This window comes from Acipenser ruthenus, chromosome 4 (assembly GCF_902713425.1).
Source record: "Acipenser ruthenus chromosome 4, fAciRut3.2 maternal haplotype, whole genome shotgun sequence".
Classification (NCBI taxonomy): Eukaryota; Metazoa; Chordata; class Actinopteri; order Acipenseriformes; family Acipenseridae; genus Acipenser; species Acipenser ruthenus.
Genome location: NC_081192.1, coordinates 89831657 through 89844850, shown reverse-complemented (window position 1 = coordinate 89844850; position 13194 = coordinate 89831657). Strand labels below are relative to the sequence as shown.

At 44.2% G+C, this 13194-nt stretch overlaps 1 pseudogene; it reads right to left on the bottom strand.

Moving 5' to 3' along the window:
* The window catches only part of LOC117399255 (succinate--hydroxymethylglutarate CoA-transferase-like), a 168553-nt pseudogene extending 155563 nt beyond the window's left edge, over positions 1–12990 (bottom strand).
* Positions 12991–13194: the final 204 nt, after the last annotated feature.

Here is a 13194-nt window from a genome sequence, read left to right as displayed (position 1 = left end):
TTCTTAGCCGACTTACAATTGTTACAAGATATCACATTATTTTTAACATACAATTACCCATTTATACAGTTGGGTTTTTACTGGAGCAATCTAGGTAAAGTACCTTGCTCAAGAATACAGCAGCAGTGTCCACCACCTGGGATTGAACCCACGACCCTCCGGTAAAGAGTCCAGAGCCCTAACCACTACTCCACACTGCTGCCCTAACCACTACTCCACACTGCTGCCCTAACCACTACTCCACACTGCTGCCCTAACCACTGCTCCACACTGCTGCCCTAACCACTGCTCCACACTGCTGCCCTAACCACTACTCCACACTGCTGCCCTGTGACACTTTATGTATGACACTTTAAAACCGAACCCGGGAGAGTTTTAACACCAAAAACCAAAGTTTTCAGTGTTTGATGGAAGTGAGGATTACTTTTCAGAAACTAAACATTAATGTATATCACCGGTACACATCATTTAAAAAACCATCAAGTGAATCACGTTTTTTTTCTTTGCATTCAAATTGACAGAGCTATAGGGTGGTGTGCTAGGATACATAAAGATGCAGAAACTCTCATTTTTACAAGTATCAGTGAAGTGACCAGGAAATACTGCAGTGGTCAGTCCAAGCTGGGTGCCTGATACTTTAGACACTAAATCCAAAAGATCAGATGCTGCTGTAAGTGGTGCCAGCTGCCTTATAGTGGGCATTGTCGCCTATGAGATTAGCCTATGACCCACAATTGTATAGAGAACACTGTGATCCTGAAGGAGCCATTGTTAAAAGGAGGCATTAAACTGAGGTCTACTTTGAGTACACTGAAGATACTCTGACTGTTTTAAAGACGGTCCCGGGGGAACCTATGCCCTGATCAAATTTCAATACCCAAATTCTGCCTTGGCTAAACTCTTGCTGCCCTAGAAAACATAAACAAGCTTCCAAATATCTTTAAATAATGGTCATTTAGTAAACTATGAAAAACGATAACATCGACATGCAAATAAATCTACATCTAAAGGCAAAGGCACATTTTATGAGAAGAATAAAACAATTATGAAGGAATACAATTATGCAACATTGATTGGAAATGGAAAATGGCTAGACAAAAACACAGTTTCAGAGGGACAGAAATTACAGCTGCACACCGCACTTCAGATAATCAGCTGTTGGAGTTGGCTGGCAAACATTTTTTTTACTAAAATAGTAAGAATGGAAAATTCAGAGACAATATAAGAATAGGACATTAAACAGGTACACAATTAAATATTATGAAAATGTAGATAATATAAAGTTCCCCTGAGAAAACATTAATAATAACTTTGTGGAGTAATGGTAATAAAGAATAAATGAGGTTCTAACCTGTGGACCAGTTATGTGCATAAGTCCTGAGACAGCATATGCTATTGAGTCATACCCAGCTCGGTGGGACATTGGTCCTGTTTGTCCATAACCTGGGAATGCACAAGCAATTAGGAAAGTTATCTTATTGACACTAAAATACAAATGTCCAGCCACTCTTCTGGTTAACAACATATACATGTCATAAAAATAAATATCTTGTTCACTTATGAATACTGTAATTATTTAGCCTGCCAACTCACTGGGAAAGAAATAGCCAACAATCATTTATGAAGAGAAGTGCTAAGCTTCTCGAAAAAGTACTGTCACTGCAGGTATTACAAACAAACTTCAGATGTAGCCTGGTTGATGGAGAGAGCCCACAGATAAGAATTATTCTGATATGCTGCCTTTGTGAGGTTAAATCTGCCTACTGAGTGGAAGCTCAGAGTACATTATCAGCCCTACGTATACTGATAAAAGGTTACACAAATAATAATGATAACAATGGGTTAAGCTACTGTATTGTTTTCTATCAAAAACTACAACCAGTTTTAACAATTTTATTGTAGTTATTTCTTTTAAATCTGTGGGTCAATTCCAATCAAAATTATGAGCACAGTAGATTTATTTTTTTTCTCCGTAAATTACTTTAAATAACAGTGACTATGGTAGGAAACTTGGCACAACATTTTACACATAGAGTTTTGGCAGAAACTGTATATTTTGCACAATAGTTACATGATAAGCTAGTTACGGTTTAAGACGTTCTGATAAGAAGAAAAAAATAAACTGAAAAAATACTGTATCCCCTGCACATGACAAATAAAGAGTTTTTAAGAGTTCTTGGAACGCAATAAAACACTTTCTATTTTTCAAACCTACATCAGGTTTCGCTCCATCAATTGCTACGCAGCAAAATCGTTTTATTCAACCACATAATTTTAGGAACATGGTGTTAATGGGAACCATATGTTGGTGCAAAGTTGTGCTTTTAGCTCAGCTTTGAGCACGCCATAGTTTTAAGTACAAAAGTCTTGAGTGTATTTGCACATATGCACCATGAAACCCAAACCATCAAAAAAAGGAAGAAATGAAAGTGTGTTTTATATTACAATGATTAAACAGCACAAACTGTACTGATTTTAACAAGTTAAGGGTGGATTTAATATATTAGTTTTTCATCAAGTTGTACTTTTGAAGCCTTTATATGTGAACATATAATTCCACTGCTATCAACTACTGATGACTTTGCAAAACTGTAGTCACCAATATATAAAAGTGTAAAAGTCAATTAAATTCCAACTTTAGAAAATTAAATTTTACAAAATAAGATACGGTAAAGATTAGTATAAACCATCTTAAAATTTTACTAGACAACTGATTTGTGATATTTTACACTGTGAATATGGTCCTGGATTATTACAGAATTGCTTTGTGCAATGTTCTGTGAATTCAATGTTTATCATGGTTAGTCATGCAAGACATATATACAGTAAATGTCAAATTATAAAGGGGACACATGACAGATGTACCTCTGAAAGTGATCAAGTGGAAATGTTGTTTTCTTTATATAAAAATATAATCTAATTTCTCTGTGACAGATGCTTTATTCTTCTTTGTCATAAAAAATGCTATTGATGTTGTAATTCTTGATACTATTATAATAGTCTGTTGATGTAATACTGAAATACTGATAGATTTTCCTTCACGTATGCAAATTTAAAACAGAAAATAATCATTTCTGATCAATTTTACCGACAATTGGAATTGCGTTGCCTTTCCTCGAGTGACATACATCAGCTTAAAAACATAAAAAGTCTGCATGTAATATTAATTGATTACCTTTCAATTGTTCCTACATTGTGACTGGAATATTCTTGATATCCCCCATGGGTAATGGATATCCCTTTGATAAAGGGGGAGGTGCCTTTGTATTGCATTTCTATCACACTGTCTGGAGAACCACTTATCCAATTATCATGAAACTTGCTATGGACAATCTTTACCACAAGATACAGAGAGGCATCAGCCTTGTCGATTCATAGTACCTGCGACACATGTTTTCATGTATGGTGAATGTTATCTACTTTAAGTTTTTAATTTACTGACATAATTGGTTTATCAATATTTAGATTTTTGCATTATAGATGCCACATCAATACAAATCTATATTATACTAAAATTCTGGTATATTAATCCCATTTTGCTGTTTCTATAATTCGGCACTGAGATCTGACTTTGTGTTATCTACTGTAACAGAGCATATGTGTACCAGAGTGGAGGCTGGGCGCAAACTGGTGACCCCGCCCACCACAAGCAAAGCGTGTTTTTTTATAGCTGTTAACCTCATCTCACCTCACCGACAGGGGACAGCAGTGTATCACACATCACTGCCCATTACAGTATATATGCATCTCTTTTTGTGCATTTCTGTAGCCCCCCAAAAAATTAAAACAGCAGGGAATATCTTTTGCAGTGATTAAAAGGATTTGAGATCCGCCACCTAGATCACACCCCATGACTGACTCGCCAGCAAGCTTCACTCCACAGCATGTTGTGTTTGCCATACTTAGACCACACAAACAGACTAGTTTTTTAAAAAAATAACAATTACAAATTACGTTTTTGTTGGCGTGCTCTCTCTAAACGTAAATACACTTTCTTTTTAAAGTAATTAATAATGATTTAAATGATCGGCACAATGTAAATAGGTCATTTATAACCTTTGTAAGACACAGAGCTCTATAAAAGCTACAACCCAGGCAGACCTTAAGTACTGGTAAATGTTTTTTTTTCTTTTTCTTTTGTAAACAAAAGTAGAAAATATGCCACTGATCAAGCTCAAACGATTAGTAGGAAAGCCAAGAACAAGGTGATTATAAACTCTGTGTATAAAACATTCCCTTGTGTGTATAACGTACACATATTAAATCTGGTCTGTTTTTTTTTTAATATACTTAAAAAAGAAGACATTCAGCTGCTGTTTAAAAATAAAAGAAACATATGCTGGTAAAAAAAAAAGTTAACAGTTTACTATTACTGTTTAATTCCTAATAAAGCAAGTTTTAAAATCTTTGAAACCAAACTATTTCTGTGCCAAAAATAATGCCCGGGGTCCTTACTCACAGAGATAATCTTAAATATTTGAAGTTTGTTACTTTAAAACTTTGCTGACAGAAACACTGGTTACTTCTCTAGTCCTCTCTCTCCCTGGTGTTTCCAGTAAGTTTTCCCTTTCCCACAATCATATTTGCTGGCCATTTTTTTACTGATCTCACTTACTCATAACACGAAGTACACTATGGTAGTATGAAGTTCAAAAAAGAGAGTTCAGAAAGACCAACTTGAAAACTGCATTAACAATAGCTAAACAGACTCCAGGAATACTTTTGATATTAACAAGGAATTAACAAAGAATCAGTACCAGTATACAAGAATTTGAACATGTCTAGTCCTTATTTTTTATTTCTTACATGAAAGATAATTTAGGCAACTTTACTTTTGCAGCGACATTACCATACACACCTGAAGCGACTTGATGCAGTGCAACAGATTGGAAAACCGCCTGATCCCATAAGCCTATATATATATACATTATTTTAAATACATACTTTCAAATGGACTCAATTTCACCCCAAAACAAATACAGCTATTAAATTGCTATTGACAAGACTACGATCAAGACTGGTACATATTTGTCAACATGATGTGTAAATTATGAGTATCTATATGGCAATAAATCATGCATCCCATGTATATCCCGTTCCTTCGAAATGGACGCCCATAAATAATCTTTCATCTCTATCTTTATAATTGTGATGACTGTTGTCATAAAGCTCTGGGTATTTTTCCCAGCAAGTATTGTTATTTCCTCCATTATTTTGGATGCTGCTTCACCCTGGTGGACCACACGCATTGAAGCGGTTCTCTGCTCATTGCCCTAGTTGTCACGCCAAGAAATCAGTAAAAACAGGATTCAATCCTTCACGTCGCTCCGGTATCGCCTGTCGTGTAGCCTAGGGTGTGAAAGATACTTATCAAAAGTATAGTACATGTGCAAAAGGCGGATTCGATATAAAGTGATGATGTAATGCTTTAGGAGCATTTAAGGTAAGAAAGTGACTATATGGATTATAGCCAAAGGCAATCCGAAATGTCTCTTGGAGGCTATGAGTGTATGATAAAGGTTTGGTGAATACTGTTGCAAAATCAAGGTAGTTATCGTGCTCCCTCCTAGTATGAAAGACAGAGAGAGACAGACAGACCACTGAGCCGACAGACCAATGAGCCGACCGACCAATGAGCCAACAGACGGACGGATCAGTGTATAAGGGTCTGTGACAGGCGCCTGCCGTGTGGGTGCGTGCATTCACTGTTTGTGACAGGCAGGAGCTCGAGTCAGAGGCTATAGTTGATACGCCCCGCAGGCGAACAGGTTTTATTTACACAGACTACAGCTCACGTGACACTATGGGAAATGTATGTAAACAAAAATAAAACTGTACAAAAACTATCAAATAAAAGGGTTCTTGAAAATGGCGTTCGCTGCTCCTAACATATGGAGATCCCGCTTATTCACCTCACTCTCTATACTTTGGTGGGATCTACAATCCCTGAACTAATCTTCTCTGTTTAATAAACAAACCCCAACTCCGGCTACTTGCTCGGCCGTCGGCGGTTTTGGTTTCTTGCTTCGGCTCTGACCCCAGTTTACAGCGATTGGAGGTTTTCAGCAAGATGCTTCACTCTCTTTGTCACTCTCCACATTTGTTAATCACACACAGCAGGCAAGCTCTCTCAGGATGCTTCAGGTACTTCATTAATTAAATACAATAATTACACACATTTTACACAATACTATTTAAATATATACACACAACCCACTCGTCATGTGCAGGGCAGGAAGGGTCCCTTATTGTTTTAATTATAGTAGTACACTTTCTATACATTTGTACTGGATTAACAAGCTTGCATATGTGCTCACAATCAACAGTTTCTCCCAGTCTTTCACCATTTTAGACAACTGCTTAAGGCTTGTTCAGTTATAACTTTTTTAATGAAATAAAGTTATTTACAAGCAAAGCGTGCAGACAATAATTGGAATAGGTTTTCAATGAAACGGGCATTATTAAAATAAAATTAACACCACACAGATGTTTAATTAACATACTTGATTCTTAATTATAAAATATAATGTCCCACCCCCACCCCCACCCCCACCCTCCACCTCTATTCTGTAATAAATGGCAATAAAATAGTTACACCCATAAGAGAACAAAAAGAACATCTTAATATGTTTAAGAACATTAAGGACCTGTTTAATCTTCTTAATGTGGAATTAGTATTGGCAAACAAAACTACCAGGCAATAAAGCAAATACAAATGTGTGAGCACAATTATTTCCAGGTTTATAAACTAGTCTTGCGTAATGTTAAACACGGCCATACCTGTAATTGAACAGTATACAATTTGGGGAGCAACGTTCTTGATGTCTTTATAACCTAGTCCCATTTCTCCCAGTTTACCCGGAATATAGTTTTCAATGAAAACATCACAAACACTTGCCAGCTGAAATCAAAATGAGGTTCAAATCATAACTTGATCCAGCATGCACTTAGGCTCAGACTACAGCCACAAAAGACAAACATTTCCAGGATTATTTGTTTTTTGTTTTTTTATGCTTTCTGCGGCATCATTAGGAGGCTGGTTTAAAGAAAAGGGCTTGTAACCAGGAGGTCCCCGGTTCAAATCCCACCTCAGCGACTGACTCATTGTGTGACCCTGAGCAAGTCACTTAACCTCCTTGTGCTCCGTCTTTCGGGTGAGACGTCGTTGTAAGTGACTCTGCAGCTGATACATAGTTCACACACCCTAGCCTCTGTAAGTCGCCTTGGATAAAGGAGTCTGCTAAATAAACAAATAATAATCATTTGTTTTGCCGCAAAGTTAATCCACAGCAGTTGTAGCAGTGGCTAGCCCCTTATGATTTTGTAGCCATTAATCGAATGACTGAATAATATACAGGTAGTGGACAAAAAAATGGAAACACCAATGTAAAGCCACTTAATAGGGCGATGGGCCACTATGGTATCCCGCTCTGTGGAGTTCTCGGCGGACGGTTTTTGATGAAACTGGCTGCTTGCGCACCAGGTTGAAATTTGCAGTCAATTGATCTGCAGTTGCTCGCATGTTTTGCCTTGCACTTCGAATTAATGCACAGATATCATGATCCTGGAGTATGCGCTTCCGCCCACTGTTGCCCTGTGCTGATGATGTCTTTCCCTTGGAGTTCCATGCCGACATCACCTTAGACACCGTTGCTCGTGAAACATCAGCAAGTTGAGCTGTCTTGGTCACTGAAGCTCTTGCCAAACGCGCCCCAACAATCACCCCTCTTTCAAAGTCACTGAGGTCTCCTCTTGCAGCCATGCTAGCCATAATTATAGACAACCCAGGCTTGTCCAGCATTTTATACATGACCCTAAGCATGCTGGGATGTTATTTGCTTAATTAACGCATGAGCCACACCTGTGTGGAAGCCCTTGCTTTCAATATACTTGGTGTCCCTCATGTACCCAGGTATTTCCATTTTTTTGTCCACTACCTGTACTATAGTACATTAAAGATATGTCTCTCTGTTACAAGTCACCAAATGATTCTAAGGACTTGCTGCGTTTGAAGAGAAATCTGCAGCACTGTATCTTGTGTAAAATAATTTACTGCATTACTAGTATCTTTGTTGCTACATTGAAATTTACTTTAGCCAATATGAAAACACTACTTATTTGTCCCTGTATTTGTTCATTAGCTGTAACCCATTATCATAAATAACCTCTTGTGGCGGAGTGTCCCGCCCCTATTTATTATTATTTGTATTTTTGTTTGCGGCGCGGGTAAAAGCGCCGCGTCTTTTATTATTATTTAAAAACCCCGTGAGGATGCATGGCTGATCAGCTACTGATTATTTAACTAGCTGACAGTCATGCATCCTTACCAAACGCGTGCAGACTCTGGCCGGGGGATAATAAGATAATTACCAACTAGTTAAATCCCTCGGCCAGAGTATATAAACCAGCAGCTCTCTGCACTTGGGGTGTTGGGGTGTTGGAGTAGAGAGTACGGAGAGCGGAGAGAAGGAATAACATTTAAAAAACAATTGCTAATACGTGCTGGATTATCCAGCACGGCACTTACTTGTTTGTTTATTTATTCGTTTGGCCCTCGTGCCCTTTTGTTTGTATTTTGTTTAAATCTTTTGTTTGTTTATTATTAAATACGCTGAGTGCTTTTGCACTCGGTTTCACCCGCCCATCCACTGTTTTGGAGTCAGTTACTTCCTGGTCCGTGACGTCATCCACCACACCACTGCGAGCCAGACTGCCACATATGGTGTCAGAAGTGGGATAAAACATACGCCTCCAATAGCCGGACCAGGAAAGAAAATCTCGTTTTTTTTGTTCGTTTTTTTTTCAAAGTGTTTTTTGTGTGTTTTTTGGGGAAAAAAAAAAAAAAAAAAAAAAAATATGGGAAGAAGCGGACGGAGGAAGCAGCAGCTACAGCAGCGTGGGGCCGGTCGCAGGTCCCACTGTAGCTCAACCATGCTGGACGTCTGCCCCACCTGCTTGAAAGGAGAGGAGTGGTGCTTCGCTGTTGGGGAGGTGGGTCACATAGCACCCGACCAACCCCCTCCATGGCAGGAGAAAGAGGAGCCAGAGCGTCCAGTGAGGGAGGACCTGCATCCTCCAAAGAGGACGAATGCACTCTCCTCTGAGGGAGTCTGGGACTGGCTGGTGGAGCCGGGGAGGGATTATGAGGAAGCCCTCCCTGCAGTGATCAACCTCCTGTGGGCAAGAGATGGGGAGCGCTGGGAGGCCTGGGAACAGCAACACCACCCAGCATCCCTCCCAGACATCGCAGCCATGGTGCTCAACTACCTGGCTGCGGATATGGGAGAGACCCTGCTGCTGCCATCTCCAGCACCAAAGGGAGAGGAGCCATCGCTACCGTCTCCACCAGCAGAGGGAGAGGAGCCATCGCTGCCGTCTCCAGCGCCAGAGGGAGAGGAGCCATCGCTGCCGTCTCCAGCGCCAGAGGGAGAGGAGCCATCGCTGCCGTCTCCAGCGCCAGAGGGAGAGGAGCCATCGCTGCCGTCTCCAGCGCCAGAGGGAGAGGAGCCATCGCTGCCGTCTCCAGCGCCAGAGGGAGAGGAGCCATCGCTGCCGTCTCCAGCGCCAAAGGGAGAGGAGCCATCGCTGCCGTCTCCAGCGCCAGAGGGAGAGGAGCCATCGCTACCGTCTCCACCAGCAGAGGGAGAGGAGCCATCGCTACCGTCTCCAGCATCAGAGGGAGAGGAGCCATCGCTACCGTCTCCAGCATCAGAGGGAGAGGAGCCATCGCTACCGTCTCCAGCATGAGAGGGAGAATGCCTGCTGGTTTCGCCTCCACAGCCTGAGGAGGAGGAGCCTGAACGTCCTACGCCCGAGTGGGAGGAGCCCGAACGTCCTACGCCCGAGTGGGAGGAGCCCGAACGTCCTACGCCCGAGTGGGAGGAGCCCGAACGTCCTACGCCCGAGTGGGAGGAGCCCGAACGTCCTACGCCCGAGTGGGAGGAGCCCGAACGTCCTACGCCCGAGTGGGGGGAGCCCGAACGTCCTACGCCCAAGAGGGGGGAGTCGGTGCGTCCACAGCCCAAGAGGGAGGAGTCGGTGCGTCCACAGCCCAAGAGGGAGGAGTCGGTGCGTCCACAGCCCAAAGAGGGGGGAGTCGGTGCGTCCATAGCCCAAGAGGTAGAAGTCTGCGCTTCCACAGCCTTAGGACCCAAGCTGCAGTCCCAAGAGCCAGAAGGGGAGGAGTTACAGGCTCAACCCCCTGAATTTTTCTGGGGGGGAGAAGGGCAGGATGCTGGTGTTCCCCAGCAGCCTCTATTTATGCTGCTGAAGGGAGCACGGCACACACCAGCCCAGCCGCCACAGCAGAGGGAGCCAGCACCGCCACAGCCTCCCTCTGAGTGGCTAGCATCCGCCCCATCGCTTCTGTCTCCACCATCACCAGGAGCAGAGCAGCAAGAGCTGCCTCTGCCTCCGCCACCTCCACCAGCAGAGGGTGAATGCCTGCTGGTTCCGCCTCCACCGTCGTGGGAGGACTGCTTGCCCCTCCCACCTCCACCAGCAGAGGGTGAATGCCTGCTGGTTCCACATCCACCGTCGTGGGAGGACTGCTTGCCCCTCCCACCTCCACCAGCAGAGGGTGAATGCCTGCTGGTTCCGCCTCCACCGTCGTGGGAGGACTGCTTGCCCCTCCCACCTCCACCAGCAGAGGGTGAATACCTGCTGGTTCCGCCTCAGCCGCCGTGGGAGGACTGCTTGCCACTCCCAGCTCCACCAGCAGAGGGTGAATACCTGCTGGTTCCGTCTCAGCCGCTGTGGGAGGACTGCTTTCCCCTCCCACCTCCACCAGCAGAGGGTGAATACCTGCTGGTTTCACATCCACCGTCATGGGAAGGACTGCTCCTGCCCTGCCTCGCACCACCCAGGGATGCCTGCCTCGCATCGCCTGGGGCTGCCTGTTGCTCCGCATCACCTGGGGCTGCCTGTTGCTCCACATCGCCTGGAGAGCCACCAGCTACAGGGAACGAGGGAGAAGTGGAGCTCCCGCTGCCGCCTCCATGGCCAGGGGCTCCCCTCCCGAGTTCACCTCCCGAGGGTCCGCTGCCGCTGCCGTTGCCTCCCGAGGGTCCGCTGCCGCTGCCGTCGCCTCCCGAGGGTCCGCTGCCGTCGCCTCCCGAGGGTCCGCTGCCGTCGCCTCCCGAGGGTCCGCTGCCGTCGCCTCCCGAGGGTCCGCTGCCGTCGCCTCCCGAGGGTCCGCTGCCGTCGCCTCCCGAGGGTCCGCTGCCGCTGCCGTCGCCTCCCGAGGGTTCGCTGCCGTCGCCTGGGGTCGCCAGGGATCCTGCTTCGCCTGGGGTCGCCAGGGATCCTGCTTCGCCTGGGGTCACTACACTATGGCCGGAGCCCTACGGAGGGGAACGGACGGCCATGAAGAAAGGGGGAGAGGTCCGGAGACCAGCTCCCCCAGCCGCACTTTCGCGGCCGGAGATCATGTGGTTGGAGCCCCACGGAGGGGAGCTGCCGGCAATGAAGAACGGGGGGGAGGTCAGGAGACCAGCTCCCCCAGCCACACTTTCGCGGCCGGAGATCATGTGGTCGGAGCCCCACGGAGCGGAACTGCTGGCCTTGAAGAAGGGGGGGGAGGTCAGGAGACCAGCTCCCCCAGCCGCACTTTCGCGGCAGGAGATTGTGTGGTCAGAGCCCCACGGAGGGGAACTGCTGGCCGTGAAGAGGAGGGGGAAGGTCAGGAGACCAGCTCCCCCAGCCGCACTTTCGCGGCAGGATAGAGTGTGGAGGGAGCCCCGGAAGAGGGAGCTGCCGGCCACGAAGAATTGGGGGGTGCCAGAAATTCCACCATGGCCACCCCCCAGATGCAACTTGCTTCCCCCTCTTCCAGGACATTGAGACTGAGGGGGGAGGTGGCCGTTGGGGCCATGTGTGCTGCGCACAAGGGGGGGCATGTGTGGCGGAGTGTCCCGCCCCTATTTATTATTATTTGTATTTTTGTTTGCGGCGCGGGTAAAAGCGCCGCGTCTTTTATTATTATTTAAAAACCCCGTGAGGATGCATGGCTGATCAGCTACTGATTATTTAACTAGCTGACAGTCATGCATCCTTACCAAACGCGTGCAGACTCTGGCCGGGGGATAATAAGATAATTACCAACTAGTTAAATCCCTCGGCCAGAGTATATAAACCAGCAGCTCTCTGCACTTGGGGTGTTGGGGTGTTGGAGTAGAGAGTACGGAGAGCGGAGAGAAGGAATAACATTTAAAAAACAATTGCTAATACGTGCTGGATTATCCAGCACGGCACTTACTTGTTTGTTTATTTATTCGTTTGGCCCTCGTGCCCTTTTGTTTGTATTTTGTTTAAATCTTTTGTTTGTTTATTATTAAATACGCTGAGTGCTTTTGCACTCGGTTTCACCCGCCCATCCACTGTTTTGGAGTCAGTTACTTCCTGGTCCGTGACGTCATCCACCACACCACTGCGAGCCAGACTGCCACACCTCTTCTTACCTCCTTGATTATAGTTGCTCCTTTAGGATCCTTAAGATTCACTGCAATACAAATTAAATGTGATCATGGTTGTTGGAAGTATTTTTGTTGTGGTTCACACTAAGGAAATAGGCACTTTGTTTTCCTACAAACAGAGGACCCCAGGCTCTCGTATCATCACCAACTCCTAAAACCATTAAATTTAGTCAAATTACTTTGCACATATAAACACACACAGCATTTACCCCATTGCTAAGTTTACAGTAATTTTAAAAAAGGAAGTGAAAAAAACATGCATCATATTTGTTTCTTGCTAGTTTTAGAGGCTGGGTTTCATACCTAAAACAGCAAAGAATTAGACCACCCAAAATACAGTACAGTATTTCTGAAACACACACACACAACTGGTCGTCATTAGTAATTTATTACAGTACATATATTAAAAAAACTGACTGAACAGTCTGTAAAAGGATGGCTTTGTGGTTATAAATGTCCTACCTGGTCTCTCTACTTTAATGATTTCCATTCCTAGAATCATACTTGCAATTGGACCACCCTGGAATAAATAACATACAAATGACAATATGAATGAATATATTTTCATGTAATGCATTATAGTACATGTTTATACAGTACAGCATTTCAAAATAAAATAGTACAATATTTTAAGCCACAAAATATATTGTTTACCACCTAAACAGGGTTTCACTCCACAATGTGGATATAGGTTCGACAGGCAGTAATGATAAGCTATAAT